At 41.9% G+C, this 15505-nt stretch overlaps 1 protein-coding gene and 1 long non-coding RNA gene across 2 annotated transcripts in view; one reads left to right on the forward strand and one right to left on the reverse strand.

The window, feature by feature from the left end:
* Positions 1-252: 252 nt before the first annotated feature.
* LOC135285075 (uncharacterized) lies at positions 253-8210 on the reverse strand. Its single transcript, XR_010350085.1, has 3 exons — positions 7035-8210; positions 4958-5055; positions 253-1192 (listed from the first exon to the last, which is right to left on the reverse strand). It is a non-coding gene; the product is annotated as an uncharacterized LOC135285075 (long non-coding RNA).
* A 607-nt stretch (positions 8211-8817) lies between these two features.
* Positions 8818-15505, forward strand: part of PRDM2 (PR/SET domain 2) — a 65042-nt gene continuing 58354 nt past the window's right edge. The window contains exon 1 of the mRNA XM_064396877.1: positions 8818-8901. The gene's annotated coding sequence lies outside the window, so the exon portion shown is untranslated. The remainder of the gene's footprint in view (positions 8902-15505) is intronic.

Raw genomic sequence — 15505 nt, forward strand, 5'->3', positions numbered from 1 at the left:
TCTTAACTGTGCCTTTATAGCCCACCCCTTGTTTAAGGCAAGCTTTTAAAATATTAGATTTTAAAGCCAAGTCAACCCTTGACCAAATGGCCCACACTCCACTGAAACATTTAGGGGGCTTCCAGCACTGGAGACTCAGTACTAAATATTGTCCTGTATTAAATCTGACCAACACAAACATGAAGACAATTTCTGATTATCAGCTGGAGTCCAGGATACTCAGTTATGGCTAAAGAAAGCAAGGACTCCAAAGAACCAAAAGATATCTCTTACTTTGAAAATCCAGCAACTGCTGCTGCTCTGATACATTCAATATTCTGATGATTCATACACCTTGCTGCCTAGAAATCTCAAGAGCAGAACATTCCAGTCAGCTTCAAGCAAACCTCAAGAAACAATGGAAAATTCATTAAAATCTTGCACATTTGTTACATATCTATCTGTTACTGAATCCTTAATTTAATTAATCTGTAATTTCATGATACAAACGTTTGGGAAATGCAGACTAAAGATGCACACAGATGTTTGTATTTCACATGAATCTACTGCAGCATTCTGTGACTGAGCTGTCTCATTATCCAACTTCCCATTACTAGTTCAGGAGCTCAAAGGTGGGTTGAACACAAGCTACGCAGGTTTTTGGTAGAATTTCTGTGGAAGAGGGGAGCTTTTCTGCTTTGTGAGAAGTCAAACAGCACATTGTCCCAGGGCAAATCCTTCTGTGAGCTGAAATGAGTGATCAGTACGACCAAGGCCAAGGTCAGGAGATTTCCTATGCATGAGAGCACACGAGGAAACAACAGCTCCATACTTTCACCAGCTGGCCAAGCTTGACTTTTATTCACAGAGAACGACACTCAATAAATCAACACTTGCTTTTAACTTCAAGTCCTCACTCCTGATCATATTCATTCCTTTAGAGTTAGTAACAATAATGTTCCCTTTTGCAGCTTGGCTTTGAGTCATGAATGTGGCTCCCCCGAACAGACAAGCAGGCACCAGGCTTCCTGTGAGAATGCCAGATGTCACTAAAAAATATCATAAACAGAGTTGTCCCCTTGCATTTGTGTCTGTGGGGAAGATACACAGCAGTAGTAACTATGAAAGCAGTGACTTGATACATCAATATTTATAATAGTTCTGGACATCAATACAGCAATTCTTACAAGAGTTCATTTAAGGCGTGTTTTTCCTGTAAGAACAGAAAATGTCAGAAGAATTAATTCAAATTCAGAACTAAAAAAGTGTGCACCAGAAGAATTATGGAGATTGATATACTCCTATAAATAAAAGAAGTCTTCTTTTATAATTAAATATCAATTAAAACATACAGCAATTGCTTATTACTTTAGGAGCACTGCATTATGCTGTTGAAATTATCTTAACCACATCTTATTTTATTAAAGAGTAAGGACACCCTGCACATTAACATCTCTTTACAGAGTTCAAACTCAAAAGCACTGATGCATTGTTCACAGGTGGATGGCAAGTCCTGCCAGATAAGTGACTTGCCAAAGGTTATACCACAGGCAAGAGAAAAGCCACCAACCCAGGAAACTTTAAACATTAAAACATTGGTCCTGGCACAGCCTCATATTAGTTCCCATGAAGTGAAGTTCCATTACATTTTACAACAACACCATCCTTAATATTCTTTTCTATAAGACAGGAACAAAGGATACAGAGCAAAAAAGCAGCTTACTGAATCTCCAAGACCACTCAGGTCAGAAGTATGCTTGGGTTGCTTTTAATGAGGAACAATCTAAAATTAATTTCTCTGGTACCAGCTGAAGTTCTGCAGTGTTGATGCTGCTGAACCACCCTAAAGCTCAAGAAGACATTGTTACACCTATTTGTACTCACCCATTTCACCAGCTGAAACATCAGATTGGCCATACCCACCCTTCTGCAGACAGATTTTTTAAGCTAAAGGATTAATCATACTGAAATCCCCAGCATTTTTTTTTTGTTTGACAACTCCTGACGGATGCAGGAGGTAACAGGGGATCTGTAACTTGACACCAGGTGCCATAATGAGAAGGCTGAATTAATGCTTTGTACACTTCTCACAGCTGCAGCATGGAGGTATTTATGGATAAATAAACTGAGCATCACACTGGCCATGTGTCTTTGTCCAGGCCTTGTGGATTTAGGCATCAGACCAAACCCACAGCTCCCCCTGCTCTGCAACAAACAGTTGGGCTGCAACACAAAGATCCCCATTCAATCCTGGAGCTTGTTCAGCTCTTCCAGGCCTGAGAAGTCAGATTTGCAGACTCTGGTAAATTCTTAACTGGCAAATGTCTTAGCAGGCAGAGTGGTGCCCATTCCATGCATTTTCAAAGCTGTGTTCTGTCTCCAGAAGGTAGGTGGCAAGGATGAGTGATTATTGGGAGTTCAGAACTAAAACCAAAGAGTGACATGCACAAAAAAGAGGAAAATGGAAGGAGAAGGAAAAGTAGAGAACTGCAACACTTTGTCTTTACTTAATTTTTGTTCACATTTCCAGCTTAAGATAAAATAGGACTTGCCAACAGACTTGCCAGCCTGTGAGACTACTTCAGATGTTAACCCATATCAGTACTCAGGTAAACTTGCATCAGGGAAAAAAAAAAAATCTTAAAAATGTTACAACCTTATTTTCTGATAGGAAGGGCAGTAAGAGTGATGCTGATGGAACACAGCAACAAATCCAGTAACAGCCATGTAAAAAAGCTGGGTTTTGAAGGGGAAGATGGTCCTATTGAAGCAGAATCTGTCCTGTTACTCAGAGAGCCCTGGGGCTTCTTTCTCCCGTGCAGAACTGGAAGCTATCAATGTTCTAAGAACATGGATTTCATTGTACTACACAAGCACTTGAAGTAATTTTTCTTACCATTACTGGTAATAACTTGAAGGCAATACTGACCAACAACTGAGTTAAGTCATTGTCTACAAGTGGATGAACCTAAATCCTTATTAAAATACTCCCTTCTTCCCTCCACAATGACTAAACATTTTCTAACAAGGTGATTTTAAATATACTGATGTTTGTCTTAGGAAATTAGTACTGTATGTCTCATTTGAGCTGGGAAGCAACTCCATTTCCTGCCTTTATGAACCATGTTATCCTCAAATAACACATTCCTTTGAGTCCTGTGGTTATTTTGCCTCATGACATTTGATTCATCCTAAGCAGGAAACAGAGAAGGAATTAGCAGGTTCAGCAGGTGTGCTCAAGGGAAAAGAGATAGGAATGTCAGCTCTTCCTCATTTCCTATCCACCACAGGAATAAACCCCACAGGAGTTGAATAAGCAGCAATAACTGAGCACAGTGTAGTGCATTCCAGCTCCCTTCTGGAAGGAATGTCCTCTTCTGTACATCAGGCTCTGAGGCAATTTACTGAGAAATAAATAACAGCTCAGAGCTGTTTTCCTGCCTATACCCCTACAAACGTTTTAAACAGAGAGAACTGAGAAAAGTCCACTTCTCACCACTTAGACAGAGCTTTACATATAGGTGGTACAAGAGATTTTGACCTAAAAGCCGGCCCTCAAATGCAAGTTGTATATAAAAAAGCACAGCTCACTTTTACACTAGAGCAAAGGCTGCCTGTTATAAAGTAGTGGAAGAATTTCTTGATTTAAGTTGCTGTTCAAAGTTCCCTCTGTGATCCAGACCTGGACTGAGACTGAGGAAACTATTCCTGGAACTAAGATCTGAGTCTTTGTAATAGACAAAATATTAATATAATGTAAGCATACATTACTGTTAGTCACCTCTCACAGGGAGGCAAAGCCTGTCACCTCTTCATTTAAACCTGGAAGGGCTGAAGTTAAAAAATGTTCAACTCATAACTATGATGCCTCTCCTTAAAATAATTTTCCTGATGAATTCTTCTTGTTCCTTTTGTCATGATCAATGCTTAACTTACTAACACAATAAGCATGCTTGATTGAGGGGAAAGTAGCAATAGAATTACTGCATTTCATGCTGAAAAGTGAGCAAGAGCCACAAGAATGACTTCAGGTTTCATACAACTGATAAAAAACAACGGGTAAAGAAATGCATGAGCAGAATAAAATTAAAGACTCCCCACTGCAGGCTGATGTAGATGCAGGATAACTGCACACTCAGTAAGCTGTACCTGAGCCCCAGCTAGTGGTGGGAATTACTGATGGCATTTTTACAGGAAAGATGAGCATGTTCATAACAGAAAAGCTTCGGATTCTTATGTATTGGCTCCTACTCATCAAGCCTGGTTTCATTTTTAAAATGCTTCCAACAAAAAAAAAGCTACATATGGGTTACTCATGGTTTGCCTACACCATCTATACAGCCCCTCAGTGGTTCTGGTTGATCCAGCTGCTGGAAGTTGGAAGAAGCAGGCGTGCAGGCAAGGAGATGCTTTCTCCTTTCTCAGTTATATTTTCAACCTCTGAGCCAGTCTGTCACTCACAACTAGTAGGCAGCACAACCAAGAGCTGAAAACAATTCTTATGTGTTCTTCCTTCCATGGAGTATTGCCAACATATTCTCTCAACATAAGTGTTTCTGATTAAATAAGTTTAAGTGATTAATTAGCTAAGAAACTCATGGTCATCAATTTTCTGGACCCAATATTGTAGCGTTCACATCAGTTTATAGAGCCAGCACTAAAATATCCGCTCTAGTTTGCAATGGAGATTATCCAACGCCATTGATAAATTTGCATTTTAGTGAACTTTAGCCCTGTGACACTGTTGGTGTAATTTATACAGATGAATTTTAGCCAGTTATTGTGAGTAGTATGCAGGAAATGGCTGCTAAGCCCATCTTGGTACAACTGCCCCTGGATCCCTGGAAGTGTCCAAGGCCAGGCTGGACAGGGCTTGGAGCAGCCTGGGATAGTGGAAAGTGTCCCTGCCATGGCAGCAGGGTAGAACTGGATAATCCTTAAAATCCAATCCAACCCATTCTAGTCCTACAGAATTTACCTGCTGGACTGAAGATCTCAGCAGCTGTTCTGGAGAGGGCAATGATCAGTTTTGGCCAGGAGTCATCTCTTGTGTGAAACAAGCCTTGGGATCACAGCCTGGGATCAAGAGGGAATGAATCAACAAAACTGACCTCTCCTGTCCCATCAGATATCCTGGTTACCCTTTTGTTAAAGTTAGTCAAATGGGAGTGGTGGGAAAGCCCCCTGGAGCAGGATATAAACCCCAAATATGTAAGATTAACTAGCTATGAGCTATGATCAGTTCCATAAAGTGCTCCTGAAAAGGGACCCCTCCACGGCTGTAGGAAAAGCAGCTTGTGGGGCTGCAGGTGAGGAACTTTTGTACAACGTAACAGATGAGTGACAACACAGACAAGAGTGACAACCAAACCATGAGACATTTGAGTCCTGTGAAAGCTTGGACATTGCTTTAAGCTGTGAAAAACTAGATTTTTGTAGCAAAACTTGCTACTGGTGCAGGCTGTAAAAAGCAGAAATGAGGACTGTGAAGGACCTTGAGGTTAGAAGGGCTCACCTAAATGAGCAGGAAGAGAAAGGAGCAGGAATACTTAATGTTTGAGTCTTAAGAGTCCCATTCCCCAGGACATTTTGAGAACAGCTTCCCAAAATATCTTAGTGCTCAGTCGGTTCTCTATTTTCCAAAACTACACTTGTAGAAAATGATGGTAATATTTCTTAAATTCAGGGCTATTAATAACCAGTAACCCGGGCAGCTCAGTCTTTCCCAGAGCCATAACACGCAGCACATTGTCTTCTGTGTTTATAAGGGAAAACCAGAACACACAGAAAGTTATGATAAAAGAGACCTTGTCCCATTTAACAAGAGAAAAACTGGCCATACTGGTATCACTGGAGTCCACCTACTTTCAAGGCTACTTTAGAACTTCTGATTTAAAAAACCCTTTTCTATAAATATTTTTTCCTACCATGGCTCACTAAGATTTTCACACACAAGAAGATAATTCTCTCTAAGCCACAAGCCACCTTTTCAATCACTCTGAATAAATTCAGTCAGATGCCCAAGATTTACAAAAATGTTTTTTGCTAGTATTTGTCTCTCCTGTGTGCTTACACACCTCCAAGTAACCAGAAAAGCTTATTCATCATTTTAGAGAGCACAACAGCAGAAATATTGATGTTTTCACAATACAGAAAATTAAGTGTTTGGAACTTTAATCAAATAAAGATATGTAGGCTTCTCAATGTCCAACTGAAAGTGTAAATTGAAAGTGCAGATCCTCTGAACACCACTAGATGGTAGATAGTCTCAGTATAAATGTGGGGAAAATAAGGTTGATTTCTATATACAGTTGGAGAAAAGTTATAATTTCTGTTATTTGTGATAATTTGGGGAAAACTTATACTCAACCTTGAAGGTAGAAAGGTTCATATTCTAGCTAGTTGGGTAGGTTAATTTTTTCTAAGTTTTAAATTTTTCTGTTATAGGCATAAGGCTCTAACCTGTTAAATGGGAACCTTGATTTTTCTTAAAATAACCTCTAAACTTACATAGGTGTAACTAGTCTAGCTTACTTATAAAATTAAATGTTAATAGAGTTAAATTAGAATTAATTTAGTCTAATAAGTCAAAGTAGTTTCAACCTATTTGAGGTTTTCTTACTACTAAAATTAGAGGCTTTAAAACTGATTATGGTATACCTACAAAACATTTGTAATATAAATGCATCCTGAGTGTTCCAGGAAAAATCACTGTGTGCTGTTATTTTTCAGTCTGCTGTTTCTTGCCAAACCTGAGCATCACTGCAGAGGTGTTCAAATTCCTAGTGTGTGTCTTCCAGATGTATGAAGGGTTAAGTTTGTAGCTGTTTCTTGGTAATATGGTGAATTATTTTTAAAAAGCTGTGTTTTGATAAGAGTGGGTAGACAGGTGATTTTCTTGGCTACTTGCTGAGGAAATCCAGCTTCCTGGAATGGAATGGGATTCCTCTGTCCTGATGCTATATGAGTGCTTTTTGTGCCCAGCCTTACTGACAGTTTTAATGCTATACATTGATGTACATCATCAAATAAACGTAAAACATTTCTGAACTTACTCTTCTCTAAATGTATTAATGTCCTGTGGATTTAAATTGGGGATTTTTCCCTGGGAAAATGGCAAATTCTCAACAAATTCAAGGTAAAAAGTCCTAGCTTGGGAGGAATACATCTTTGACTGCATTATGAATAGAACATACAGGGGAGAGAGAAATTAAGGGCAGACACACTGTTATGTCCTGCAGTACAAATACAGACATCTCCCAGCAAGTGATTATGGAGGGTTTTTTTTTCCTCTCAGGTACTTGCTCAGAAACAGCAGAGCAAAAAACTTGGTTTAGATGGAACAGTACAATTTATGTGCAGCACAAATGGGTCCCAAGCCAGTGACAGCCTGGGCCCCTCAGGGCTGTGAGGGTCAGTCCCCACATCACCCCAGTGACCCAAATAATTTCCTCTCAGCCACCTCCTAGGCTTTTTTTTTAAATTTCAGTCACAGGTGAGAAACCTGTGGAACAGCTTTACTACAAAAAGATGAAAAGATATTAAGAAAAAGGGGAGAAAGATTTAGAGAACGTGTTGATATAAGAATGAAGGTGATGAAGGGGAGGAAGGGGTTGAAGGGAACAAATGGAATGAAGGTGATGAAGGGGCTCCTGTGGATGTTGGGCATGAAGGCAACGTAGAGGATGAAGGCAAAAGGGGCTGTTGGGGACGAAGGAGATGAAGGGCAGGAAGAGGCTGTTGGAGATGAGAGCAATGAGGGTGATGAAGACGATGAGGGGCAGGAAGGGGGCATTAGGGATGAGGGCAATGAGGGGGCAGTGAGGGATGATGAAGGCAACGAGGGTGATGAATCCGATGAAGGGCAGGAAGGGGTTGTTGGAGATGAGGGGGATGAGGGTGATGAAGGGCAGGAAAGGGCTTTGGGGATGAGGGGGATGAGCATGATAAAGCCAATGAGGACGATGAAGCTGATGATGAGGGGGACAAAGACGGTGCAGGGCAGGAAGGGGATGTTGGGGATGAGTGGGATGAGGACAATAAAGCCGATGAGGGGGACGAAGGCGATGAAGGGCAGGAAGGGGCTCTGGGGATGAGGACGATAAAACTGATGAGGACGATGAAGATGAAGGGCAGGAAGGGGCTCTGGGGGATGAAGGGCAGGAAGGCGCTGTGGGGGATGAGGACCATAAAGCCGATGAGGACGATGAAGATGAAGGGCAGGAAGGGGTTCTGGGGATGAGAATGATGAAGGGCAGGAAGGGGCTCTGGGGATGAGGGGGATGAAGGGCATGAAGGCGCTGTGGGGATGCGGGGGATGAAGGGCAGGAAGCGGCTCTTGGGAATGAGGGGGATGAAGGGCAGGAAGGCGCTGTGGGGGATGAGGACCATAAAGCTGATGAGGACGATGAGGATGAAGGGCAGGAAGGGGCTCCGGGGATGAGGGGGATGAAGGGCAGGAAGGGGCTCTGGGGGATGAGAGGCAGGAAGGCGCTGTTGGGGATGAGCGGGATGAAGGGCAGGAGGCGGCTCTGGGGGATGAGGGGGATGAAGGGCAGGAAGGCGCTGTGGGTGACGAGGACCATAACGCCGATGAGGACGATGGGGATGAAGGGCAGGAAGGGGCTCTGGGGGATGAAGGGCAGGAAGGCGCTGTGGGTGACGAGGACCACAACGCCGATGAGGACGATGAGGATGAAGGGCAGGAAGGGGCTCTGGGGGATGAAGGGCAGGAAGGCGCTGTGGGTGACGAGGACCATAACGCCGATGAGGACGATGGGGATGAAGGGCAGGAAGGGGCTCGGGGGGTCCCGCGGCGGGCCCTGCCCGCGGCCTCCCCCGCACGTCACTTCCGAGGCTGGAGACAAGATGGCGCCCGGACGGTGCCGGCGCTGAGGCCGCTCCGCCGCCCGCGGGGCCCGGGTGAGCGGGGCGCGGCGGGACCCGCCGGGCGCAGCCGGGCCGGGCCGGGCGGGCGCGGGGCAGAGCCGGCGGCGCAGGGAGGGCGGCCCGCGGAGGCTGCCGAGGGTGCGGAGCCGCCCCGGTGTCCGCGGGGGGGCGGCGGCAGCGGGTGTGAGGGCAGCGGCGGCAGGTGCGGGACCTGTGCCCGCCGGGGCGGGGGAGCGCCTCGGGGAGGGGAGGAGAGGGTGGAGGATGCGAGGGAGGCCGGTTGGAGGAAGGCGCTCCATCCCCTGTGCGCCTTTCTCAGTTTTTTGGGGTTTTTTTTTATCTTGAAAATGCTGCCTCGGAAGTGTCGGCTGGCTCCTGCCGCTGCCAGCCCGATGCTGAGAGAACTGTGCTCTTTCAAACTGTCTTCAGAAGTTGTGGCGCTTCGCAGGCCCCAGAGCTCCTGCAGGTCACGTTCAGCCAAGCTGAGTGAGCAGGGCTTGAGGGAATTAACTCCGGAATTGCTTCCCTCACTGGAAATGCCCATCTGTGAATTACTCTTTTAAGTCGGAGAATAATTCATTGTGCAGTGGTACCGTGGGGGAAAAATGTTTGTGGCGAGATGAAAAATATTCGTGTAAGACATTTAGAACGGCTCAAGGGATGTATTTGAAGTGCATTTTTTATTTGAAGGCAGAGCAGCCTGCAGAGCTGATAACCATCTCATGGACAGGTAGCTGAAGTATTCAGTGAAGTTTCCAGTGGTTTCAAATTCATATGAAGCTGCAAAATTTCCGTTCTGAAGCAGTAAAGAAAACTTTAAGTTGTTTCCAACTGAGGAAGGAAGAGAAGGTGGAATGGCTGCACCTGTTAAATGATCATTCAGTGGCAAGAGAGAGCTATTCTTCTTACTTCACATTTGAGTGAGCAGCAGTGGACAGCTCTAGAGAGCAGCAGGGCTGCTTGTGCTTCTCATGCTGCCCCAGTTTGCTGTTCCCAGTCTGGGCTCTGGACTTTGGGAATGCTGTTTGGATGCAAAGCCTTCTCCAGCTTATTCAAATAAAATAGATTAGGGCAACTGGAGATGTACAGCAGCATGGCATGTAGTTATGTTCCTCACAAGAAACTGTAGGAACTGATTACAAGAAGTAATGGTTTCAAGTTGAAAGAGGGGAAGTTTAGGTTAGATATATGAAAGAAATTGTTCCCCATGAGGGCAGTGAAGCCCTGGCACAGATTTCCCAGAGAAGCTGTGGCTGCCCCATCCCTGGAAGTGTCCAAGGCTGGGTTGGACAGGGCTTGGAGCAACCTGGGATGGTGGAAGGTGTCCCTGCCCATGGCAGGGGGTGGGACTGGATGAGCTGCAAGGTCTTTTGAGCCCAAGCCATTCCATGATTCTGTTATTGTTGTCTTGTGACACTTAACGACATTTCAGTAAAAATGATGGGCATGTTAAGAACCCAGGGCTGCTTTCCTTGGTGTGGAGATTTCCAGCTCTTCCAACTGCAGGAAAGCATAATGGTGAATCAGTGAGAGTATTATTGGCACTTTTCAGATGGAGATCTGTGTCACTGATAGATGAGGGAGTGATGTTTAGGAAACAAAAGAACTTTTGGACTTGCAGAGACAGTAGTGAGAACCTTGTGGAGGTACCTGTTGTTTTTCAGAATGTGGCTCCCAGGATTTGCTGGGACAGAAGTGCCTCCACAGTCCATGGCATAGACCATAAAAATAGTGGCACTTACACTGAAACTTTAGTTATGTTAATTAAAGGGAAATCATCACTTTGGGTGAAGTGTCTTTGCCAGAAGTGCCAGTTAAGTGTGGTGTTGGAGATTCCTGAGCTGGTGCCTGTTTTATGGGAATGCAAAGAACAGCATGGACGGTGGGGAGGAATGTTCAGGCACTTTTGTGCATTGGTAGAACACATCCATTTTTTACTATTGAAAATTTGCATGAGAGTGGAAGAGAAGTAAAGCAGAAAGTCTTTTTCTGTAACAACTGAAATGGCTCTGGAAGTCCATCCTGCAGTGCAGTGATGTCTCCATTCCATTGTTCCACATAAAATCCTTGATGCTTAGGGATAAACAAGTAATATAAACGGTATAAAAGGGATGTGCTGCTTACTGGGAGTCTCTGTTGGAAACAGAAATTCAGGGAGTTTTAGAGATGACCAGTAATGCATTCCTGCCTTGGCAAACCTGTGTAAAGTCTTTGTAAAGTCTTTGTATCTTTGTTGTTGAACTTGTTCTCATGGAAAGTCAGACATGATCCTGTCTGCCCCTCAAATGACATAATTTCTTTTACGAATATGTTTTTTCTCCACTGAGAATAAGCTGAAAAATATTTATTCTCTGCCTCTGTATAAAGCGCGCTGTAGTCAAAAGTGGGAGGATGAGTCCTGTGTTGTAAAAAGAAATGACTGAAGTGAGCTTTTTCACATAGTAATAAATCAGCAGTGTATTTATCTGAGAAAATTTTCCCTGGGTTTTACTGCATTTGTGAGTCAAATTAAAGTGCACTCATATCTTGGAATGGAATTTCTGCATATTTGCCCTTGTTAGAGACTTGTTATTTTCTGTTGACTTCCCTTGATTAGTTGTTGTTTAATTAATAAACTTGGGGTTTGTGTTGTGTTGGTGATTTCTTGGCCAATTATCTTGGTTACCTGAATAAACCTTCCTGAGGTGTAGCAGTTTATTATTTTTAGTGGCAGTAAGCAAAGCCTTTTTTCTTACTGGACACTAGGTAATAGATTTCAGTGTTCAGAAAATCATTGTCTGCCCATTTTTTCTCTGCTCTTATTCAGGCAGCCTTGAGTAACTGAAAATGTCTTTGCATTTAAGTGCCATAGAAACAGGATGTCCTATCACATGCATATTTTAAACTTTTGGAGTTAACATGAACTTTATGTTTTTAAATTGGCAAGCTTTATTTCACCTAATGCATGGAAAATTCATGGGTGAGAGTATTTCAGTATTGAATTGAAAGCATGTAGATGTCCTGATGTTTAAAAAATGGTCATGTGCTGCAGCTAGAAAGTAAAACAAAGCCCAGAGCTGTGCAGAATCCCAGCCTGAATCCTGGTCATTAGGAAAACAGGCCGTGGGGACTTTCAAGTTGTTCCTGGTTCTCTAATGAACGTGTTTGTGCTGGAGCAGTGACGTAATGCATGTCCCATTTTCAAGCCTCCGAAATAGGATTGATACTCTCATGCCTGGCTTTTCCTTCCTCTGAACTGGAAGCAGCATTCTCTTTCAAAATGCTTTTGGATTCTGGGATTTAAAAAACCGCCACGTACAGAAATTATAAATATGGCTTATAAAGCCAGAAGATTGTCTACTTAGTAAAACCCAGGAATGCTTGCTAGTCTGATTGATTGAGTTGGAAAGGGATGATCTGCAATGCTGGTTTTTAATAGAGTCACTTGCTTTTGTTTGCAGACTTTATTCCTAAGAAGTTATAGGTTTTCTAAGGGAATATTTAAAATTCTGAAGCATAGATTCAGAAATAATGTCAAAATACTTTTTGCTTTAAAGATTTTGTTTTAGAGATCACAGTGTTTCCTTAAATACAAATACCTTGTGTATTCTTATATGAAAAAAATACAATTTGTTGCCTAAAACTGAGCCTTTCAGAAAAAGAATTTTTTCTGTGACTCTAAGATAAGACAATGCAGTAAATCTTACTTCTCTTCTTTGTTTCCCAGATGCTGTAATGTCTTGAGTAAGTGTGTAGTATTTTTGTACTCATGAGATGGAGCAGTAAGTAGTAGTTTAAAATCAATATGACTTGACAATGCTTTCTGAGAATGAATCTTGAAAATTCAAATGCTGGTGTGTGTGCTTCACTTTTGGGATAGAACCTTTATTGTTCTTTTCTTAGGGCTGTCAGTGAATGGTTGAAGTTCACTGTGGTAAATGTTATTAATAATATCCAGGTTTTCAATAGATTAGGTCACGTTGCTGTTGAGTTTGGATGAAAATACTTGTTACATGTATTTGATGGAGCTGCTGAGTGACTTTTTCAAGGTATTCATGCAGTTGTGGACTAACTTTAAAACTGATTTAATGGGGCCAGCATTGTGCCTTTAACAGAGGCCACAGTGCCCTGGTGACACATCAGGGTTTTCTTCGGGGCTTTTCTGGGAAATCCTGTGCAGGACCTGACTGCGTGGGGCTGGGGATTCCCTGCTGCAGGGAGTCTGAGCTCCTGCAGTGGTGAGAGTGAAGGCCTTGGTGGTGCTCGCTGATCCTGCCGGGAGCTGTTTGGGCAGCAGCTGGACAAGCAGTTTCATATTTTCTTGTTGAACTTTGTGTACCAACAGTTAAACCCCGAGTTTGCTGTTACAGATACTTCTGTTCTTACAACATTTCATTTTAGAAAGAAAACCAGTGGCTGCACGCAAGACTCTTAGAGCATTAATTTTATTTATTTTTCAGTACAATTAATCTCGTTTTCCATATAATTGAATCCACTGTTAACAAAATAAGTAATGTGGAAGAGGGAAAAAATACCAAATTGCAGGTATAAAATGTTAATATGAAGTGTATATTTTAAATTAATAGCTTTAAGAATACTTGTTAAAGCTTTTGGTTTACTACAAATTTAATTTCTCACCTAATTCTGTTTTATGCTCAAGTGGTTCCACTGGTAATTGGTAGTTGAAAGAATATGGAGTAGTGCAGTCTGTTAGGAATCTGCCTCAACTGTGTTGTATGGGTGTTCAACTACAGCAGTTTATTAAGATGTGTCATCTCCTAAGAAATACCATTGAGATGTTAGGATAAAACCCATTGTATAAATGTTGAATAAAATATTTACAATATTTATAAAAACACCATTACTTTTGTTTCAAAAATTCTTTAGCTATTAATTCTTAGCAATGTATTTTTGAATTAGTATATGAAAAAGAAGAAAAGTGTATTTTTACTCCTCAAATGAAACAAAGTAAGAAGATTTTGTCTGCTTTTCAAATGTTTTGAGTAATTTGTTTAATAACTGGGCTAAGAAAATTCAGCTTAGAGGAAATTTTCAGCTTGATAGAACTTTCCTTTTACTCTGCAGCCCATCACTTTATTGCTATTTATTTGTCTCAGATTCTACACATTTAGTGTGGATTGTGATGGTGTTCAGTGTTTGCTTCTGTAAGAAAGTGCTTTAAATCTTTGTTGTCTGTGGAAATCTGGAGTTTTGGGCAAAGTGTGAAGTGCCAGAGCCTGTCCCTCACCGTTGTTTCCTAGACTCCTTTCCAGATTTGTGGTAAAGGTGTTCGTGTGGACAGCTGAGCTGTGGCATGGAGGGAATGATGATCTTCAGTGAGAGGGAGGAGAAAAGGTAGAAAAGGGCAGGGGAGGCAGCAACAACAAACTCGTGCCAGCCACAGCCTGCTGCTCCTCAGGCTCTACCCTGTGTCCATTAGAGGTGCTGGCTTTTCTTGACTTTATGGCAATAATTGTATGAAAATATTCTAACAGAATATAAAAATGAGAGATTTGATACCAAAGGTAAGTTGGGTTTCATACCAGGAAATGACTTGACACCTCTCCTGCTACCCAAATGATTTCATTTATAAAATGATGTTGCATGGGTTTTGTCCCAGTGAACAATGAATAAGAGTGCTGGCTTTTCACCCTGATGTTCAGGCCTCAGCTGTTTATGCTGCCTCCAGTGCTGAAGTCAGTTAGGAAGTTACTAATAAAGCACTCCAAAAGGAATGCTGTCCTTTGGATGTGTACAAGCTGTTCAGATGGAGCTCCTTGTCCCATAGCTGGGCTTTGCTGGCAAACTTTAAATCCCTCAGATTCAGTTGCTAAACTAAAATGTTTCAGCTCTTTGTTTAAATGCCCACGTAGTGTGGGAATACCAGGACAAAAGGAGTTAATCCTGGAAGAGGTGGATACAGCAGCAATATCATTTCCAAGGACATTTCCCTTTTCTTCTGGATTTCTTAAGCAGTGTAACATTTGAATGATGCTTGGCAGTGTTGTCATTTTTGCACAGCATTAAAAATTCTTTCAGTGCAAAGATGAGTGGGATTATATGAAATCTATTTGGAATAGATTTTCCTTGAACTTATTTTGAATTAAATGTTAGTACTTACGTAGAATACTTAGTAAAAAAATCAGGTTATCATTGTTATAGTAGGAAAACTAAACAAAGGGAAGAAATAGCAGTACTTGAATAAAGTGCTTTAATGAAGAGGGACCAGATAACTTTCAAAAATGGGTGATGTTAATTTATTGAAAATTCTGTATGACAATGGGTCTGAAAGTGTTTTGGGCCTAATTTGCAAAAAAGTTGTTTTGTATACATTAACAAAGAAAGGAAGTGAGTTGATCTTGACCCTTAGGTATGGCATCATTCTGATCAGTTCTCCCTCAAGTTTGAGTTTCCAAATTTGATGCCTACTTGAACTAGACGTTTTTATCAGATACCTTTTGAAATCTCAGGCTTTTATTAAAAAGGAATGTAAAATGCATTAGTGTAATAAAATACCTCAACGCAGCTCAATTTAAGGAATATTTTCCTGTTTCTAATATAGAAGAGTAGAGACTCTACATGCATTTTTTTAGTTTGAAAACTATGTAAGTCCTTCCATAATGCTTTGATTTAAAATTCTAAAGAGATCTGACTTCTA

The sequence above is a fragment of the Passer domesticus genome, chromosome 22 (assembly GCF_036417665.1).
Source record: "Passer domesticus isolate bPasDom1 chromosome 22, bPasDom1.hap1, whole genome shotgun sequence".
NCBI classification, from domain to species: domain Eukaryota; kingdom Metazoa; phylum Chordata; class Aves; order Passeriformes; family Passeridae; genus Passer; species Passer domesticus.